Raw genomic sequence first — 6,710 nt, 5'->3', positions numbered from 1 at the left:
GATAGAAATGAACATGTCATAGAAGAAATTTTAGTTCTGTCTTTAGTGGGGAAGGGAAATGACAAAACTCCACTATTGACATCCACGGGTGGTATTGCTGTGCTCCATCAGTGGCACTTTATCAGTCTTGCCATGATTGATTATTGTTTGTAATCAAGTTTTTATTTTTTAACTTTAACCCTTTTCTGTACAACTTACTTACTTAGTATTTATTTACTAGCGGCCCAGTGCATGAATTCGTGCATGGGTGGGGTCCCTTGGGGTGACCTAGGGGATCAGGCCAAAACCCGCAGTCCAACGCTGCCTACAGCTCCTACCTACCACTCCTGCTCATCCCAGCCCCACTGTGCTGGCTGTGGGCTCGTGCCCAATCAGTCCCGATCGGAAGAGGCTCACCAGCCATGAGCCCTGCATCTGGCGCCCTCCCGAGGGGAGTGGCCTGCAGGATCAGGCTTAAACTGGCTCTCCAACATCCCCTGAGGGGTCCTGGATTGTGAGAGGGTGCAGGCCAGGCTGAGGGACCCTACTGGTGCATGATTGAGGCCGGAGAGGGACCGCAGGAGGGCTCCAGGGTGTGTCCGGCCCATCTCGCTCAGTCCCGATTGGCTGGACCTTAGCAGCAAGCTAACCCCTGGTGGTCAGTGTACATCATAGTGACTGGTTGACCTGTTGACTGTCTGCCCCTTGGTGGTCAGTGCACGTCGTAGCGAGCGGTTGAGTGGTCTTAGCATATCATTAGCATACTAGAGGCCCGATGCATGAAATCATGCAAGGGGCTTGGCCCTCGCAGCCCCAACTTCCTCATAGCCCCAGCTGCCTCATGGCCCCACAGCTCCGCAGCCCCACGGCCCCACCCACTGGTCGTTCCAGAAGGTCATTCTGCTGTCTGGTCTAATTAGCATATTGGCTCTTTATTATATTGGATTACTCTTTTATTGGTTGAACAGTTGACTAGTCACCAGACGATCAGACACTTAGCATGTTAGGATTTTATTATATAGGATTTTAAACTGATGTAGTTTTTTAAAATATATTTTTTATTGATTTCAGAGAGGAAGGGAAAGGGAGAGAGAGATAGAAACATCAATGATGAGAGAGAATCATTGATTGGCTGCCTCCTTCATAGCCCTACTGGGGAATAAGCCCATAACCCAGGTATGTGCCCTGACCAGGAATTGAACTGTGACCTCCTGGTTCATAGGTCAACACTTAACTACTAAGCTACATCAGCCAGGCCAACTTATTTTTTTAAATAACACATTTGCAAATAAGTTACATAGCAAGTGTGTTTTATACCAGACAAGCCTGTAATTGAAGCCAATTGTTACATCTTACGTGTCATTTCTTTCTTCTTAGGCTTTAGCAGCCCTTAGGGCACCTCTGTGCAAATTTAAAAATGTGTTCCGTCCTCAAGGAAAACTGAGTAAGTGAGTTATGAACAACCTGAACTACTCTATAAGGGCTTTCCCAATCCCAAGCAAGCAGGCTTGGCCCCCACTCCCTGACCTGCTCTCAAGTGTGCCTGGGGTTCCGGGGTACCCTGCATTGGCCTGTTTTATCTTCCTGGCCACCCAGAGTCAGGGATCCTCCTTGGCAGTCGGAAGTAGGTGTGGGGAGTGAGATCAGGGACCCCAGGTGGTGGGGACTGGGTGCTGTGATGCGTGCATGATGCACAGGACGGGTTACCGTGGGGCTGGCATCATCACCTCTAGTCGCATCTCCTAAGGCAGGGTCTCCACCACCTGACCTCTTCTTGGGCAGGTATGTGTGATGGAGAGGAGAGCCATGATGTGTCATAGGGAGGTGCAGCAAGGCTCCCCGCCACGTCCTGTCACTGAGGGTGAGTCTCCACACTCTCATGGCTGGAACTGTAATCTGCTTATTTGTCTGGTTGCTTCCATGTCTGTGATGCATACATTGTAAGCTCTTGAGCACAAGGCTGGTACACTTGGTTTCAAGTTGAAACTGCTGATTTTTCAAAATAACCCTTGTGTTAATTTTCTAGGGTTGCTGTAACAATGTACCACAAACTGGGTGGCTGAGACCATAGAAATGTATTGTCTCAAGGTTCTGGGGGCTAGAAGTCTGAGATCAAGGTGTCAGTAGGGTTGGTTCTTTCTGGGGGCTCTGAGGAGAAGCTGTTCCTGGCCTCTCCCTGAGCTGCTGGTGGTATGCTGGCTACCTTTTGGGGTTCCTCACCCGATTTGCCTTCATGTTCACATGGCAGTCTTCCTGTGTACGGGCAGGTTCAGGGTGACCTCATCTTAACTATATCTGCAACGACCCTGTTTCCAAATAAAGTCCTTTCTTAGGTACTGTGGTTAGGGCTTCAACATAGGAATTTGTGGGGGTGCACAGTTCATACCACAACACTCCCCTCTCAGCAGTTTTCCTCATTTTGAGCTGGTAACCAGAATCTCCAAAGTAAAAAAAATAAAAACGAATATTTTTCAAGGAACAGGACAAATGTTTCAACAAAGTTCAACAAATAGCCCAGATCAGTGTTACTCCTCAGTTGGTTGGGCATCGTCTGATGCGCCGAAGGGCTATTGGTTCGATTCTTAGTCGGGGTGGATTGCCGGTGGCCAATTGGTGTATTGCTCTCACATCAATGTTTCTCTCTTTCTCTCTCCCTTCCTCTCTCTGAAAATCAATAGAAGGTCTTTAAAAAATAATTTCAACCAATAGTCACTGTGGAAATAAACAAAGACCACCCAAATGAGAACAAGTGAAAGCTATTTTTTCAGAGCGTGCTGTAGTAAAGGAGTCAGCCACCACCATTTATATTTGGCAGAGTCCCAGGCAGGCAGAGCAGTGGGAAAGCCTTTTAGTGGAAAAGGGGTAGGCCTCCGGTCTTCAGGGGGCCCCTGCCCGTGGAGCAGCTGTGGGCGGGCACTCGAAGTGGGTGGGCACTATATGATGGGTTAGAGCAGTGGTTGCCAACTGGTGGTCCGCGGACCACTGTGGTCCCGTGAGGTCCGAAAGGTTGGTGACTGCTGGGTTAGAGGTACATAGTTGGCTTTCTCAGTTGGTCCTAAGTTGGAAATGGGCACAGAAATGAAGTGAACTGAAGTAGTCGGTTATTAACCAAATCCTGGCAGTTTGGGCCGACTGCTATGGAGGTTGTTGTTTGGCTCCTGGCCTGGATGCTGCAGACAGTAGTTCTACTTCCTAGACAAGTTGCTGTGGGTGGTGACTGGCTTCCTGGTCTGGTTGCTACAGATTGTGGGTCAAAGGTCTATTTTTAGATCTGGTCTGGCCCTTGTCCATTTGTATATTTAGGCTCCCATCATAGAATTTACTTGTTGGGTAGACTTGCAAGTTACTCGTTTCCACAAAGGACTTAATGTATAATTATAAACTTATAGAAACAATAATTTAAATTTTTTCCAACCTTGAAATCTCAGGTTTTCCCAGGAGCTGCTTCCTTTGTCCTCAGAGCTCTGTTGCTTCACTGTGGTTATTTGCACAGGCTGCGTTCCTGGGTCTCCTCTGATTCACAACTTCATCAAACATTTACTGATTTTTGCTGCATGCCCAGGCACTGGGGGAAGGGGTCAGAAGTTAAAGACACAGTCCCTGCCCTCAGAGAGATCAGTGAGAAACACAAGCAGGCAGATGCAACAGTACAAAGAGCTCAGTTGTCAAAGATAAACAAAGCTGGACACTAAATTAGCGAGGACAGATTTTAGTCAGTAAACTACTATTGTGATGGGAAGAGGGACCAGTGTGAACTGAACTCAGACTTTGATTTGTATAGAGAGAGACAGGGATTTTACAAGGACAGTGAAGGAGTGGGGTGGTTGTGAGTGAGGGCTCAGTAGAGTCAGGGAAGTGAGAAATTACAGAGTTAGCCAGTGTAAATGCTGAGTAGGCTAGCTGGGGCTGCTAGTTGGCAATCCTTGAAGGTAGGATTCTGTCCTCCCACAGAGACTGGAAGACAGAGGCCCTCTCTGTCCTGATGACAGTTTAAAGAAGTGGCTTTCAGGTCCTGAGTTGTAGGATGGATGGAGGGATGGATGGATGCATGGACAGATAGATAGGTAGATACAGACATCTCAAAAGGACAGAGGAAGGATTCATTACTGTGAGTACTTTTGAGTAAATGCTGTAAGACAGGATGGTCAGGGGCCCAATTGCAGACATTGGTTAGAACAAACAGGAAATTCTTTTGGCAGCCTGAGCTGTCTCAGGCAGTTTAAGGGAGGCTGGGGTCAGCCTAGAGATATGGTCTTGAGTTGTTGGAAACCATGTTAAATATTTAATCCTTTTAATGTGAGGGGATGGGGTGGGCGAAATCATTTGTGTTGAGTCTGTAGTTTTTATTGGCCAAAGTTGAAATCTAGTAGATAAGTGGGCTCGGAGGAGCCTGTCTAGAGTTTGGTCAAACACAGAGTCTTTTTCCCAATGCTGTCCTGGAGGTGAGCACAGGCCACTGAGGTGTGTGTGCACATGTGTGTGCGTGTGTGTGCATGTGCATGTGTGTGTGTGTGTGTGTGTGTGTAGGGAGGACCGGGTAGCTTGACTTAGATCAATCCCAGTAAACCAAACGAGTCCACTTAGGAGAGGGAGGGGGGAAGGGTAAGAGAGAGGGCAGGTCCAGGTTTATGGGGCCTAAAATACATACCATTAGAGGGCCTTCCTTTTAAAAAAAAACAAATTACAAATTCTGCCATCCTCTTGGTAGGTGTGGCTGGGGCATGTAAGTAAGGGGACCCAAAATGTAAGCTCCTCTTGGTTCATGGCAAATTTACCTCTTGGGAAGGTATGTTCCAGGCTGTGTGAACAGCAGGAAGGAGGGCATGGGGGATAGAGACGGCCTGGCATATTTAGGGAACTGAAATAACCCAAAACTGGGTTTCATCGCAGGATACACAAGAGGTAAAGCTGAAGAAATGTTGAGGATCTAGTTATAGAAGGATATCTCAGTCATCCTAGGACTATGGATTTTACTCTGTCCACTGTGAGGAGTCACTGTGGGGTTTTAGGTGGAGGAGTGGCTCAATGATTTACCCACATAATAGAAAGATCATGCTGAGAGGAAGTGTGAACGGGCTGGAGCCCAGGAAGGCTGGATGGAGACACCAGGCAGGCCAGCACACTCCTCAGTGAAGACCACTCATCAGTGAAGACTGTGGGATCACACCTATGATCTCAAAACAGATGCGAGCATCTCAGAGAGAGCTGTTCCTCATCAAAAACATTTCTAGACTGGTATTTTTCTAAGCTTAAAAATATACTTACATTTATTTTGGTGGAAAAGAGGCCCAAGCTAGCGAATTCTTTTTGATTAATATTGCATGGTACAACATTTCATACTTTTTTAAAAAAAATGTTTTTATTGATTTCAGGGAGAGGGAGAGAGAGATAGAAGCATCAATGATGAGAGAGAATCATTGACTGGCTGCCTCCTGCACACCGCACACTGGAAATCGAACCGTGACCTTCTGGTTCATGAGTCGGCACTCAACCACTGAGCCACACCGGCTGGGCCAACATTTCATTCTTAATAGAAAATTCTATTTTTGATTTATTTGTCCCTGGGTATCATCACATAAAAAGGAATAGATTTTAAAATGATGATTTTTAAAGTCAGATACTTATGCCACACCTTAAAGTTCATTATTCTATTTCTGCACAGGACATTTTGATACTGACTACTACAGGCAACATTTTAATTTATTTTTTAAAAAGCATAGAGATGGAAATTTCTGTGTCTTTAGATAAAGTTTTTTAAAAAATATATGTTTTATTGATTTTTTACAGAGAGGAAGGGAGAGATATAGAGAGTTAGAAACATCAATCAGCTGCCTCCTGCACACCTCCTACTGGGGATGTGCCTGCAACCAAGGTACATGCCCTTGACCAAAATTAAACCTGGGACCTTTCAGTCTGCAGGCCGACGCTCTATCCACTGAGCCAAACCGGTTAGAGCTACAGGCAACATGTTTAAATGAAAGTACATCTACCATTAGGCAGGTCCTGCTGCTTTACACCAGGAAGCTCTTAGACCCCTGGAAGGTGACACTTGGTTTTCCTTTTACATTTTTGACAGATTTTTGCTTTGCTAGAATAGATTCCATGCTGAGAACAAATCTGAGATCCCCCATGTGGGAAGCATAGCTGTCGAGGTATATGACTGTCTTTCTTTCCTGTCTCGAAGAAAAGAGCGATTGTTTAGATTCGTTCTGCCATCCTCTTGGGCAGATGAAAGAAAAGCAAGTCACAGAATACCTAGATGTTCGTGTGACAGAGGCAGAGCATCCACACAGTTCACGCCCATGGAGTCTAAGAATCTTCACATCGCCCGCCTGGAGGAGATCTCAGACACTGGCTGGTGCTCTGACTCTGCTTTTTAAAGCAGCAACTTAAATCTTACCGTGGGGCGGATATGTGAAAGAGACCAGGCCCTGGGCCCTGGTTGCAGAGAGGGGCCTCGTGCTCACTTCTCCGCACAGTCCCTCAGAGAGCTCTGCTGAGTTTGCATCCACTGATTGGTCCAAGGCTTACATTTTTCATTTAGAAGATGGATGCTCAGCAAGGCAGCGAGTGACTCTTACACTCTAAAAAGTCAATGGAAAAATATCCTCGGGTGAGAATTAACAACCATGACAAAAAAGGCGGTAATTTGTTTCTGTTCGCATTGGCCAGAAATAGATTTTTTTTTTTTAATTTTTAAACATCTTTATTGTTGAAAGTATTACATATGT

The sequence above is a fragment of the Plecotus auritus genome (genome assembly GCF_963455305.1).
Source record: "Plecotus auritus genome assembly, chromosome: 4".
Taxonomy (NCBI): Eukaryota; Metazoa; Chordata; class Mammalia; order Chiroptera; family Vespertilionidae; genus Plecotus; species Plecotus auritus.
This window is presented reverse-complemented; position numbering follows the sequence as displayed.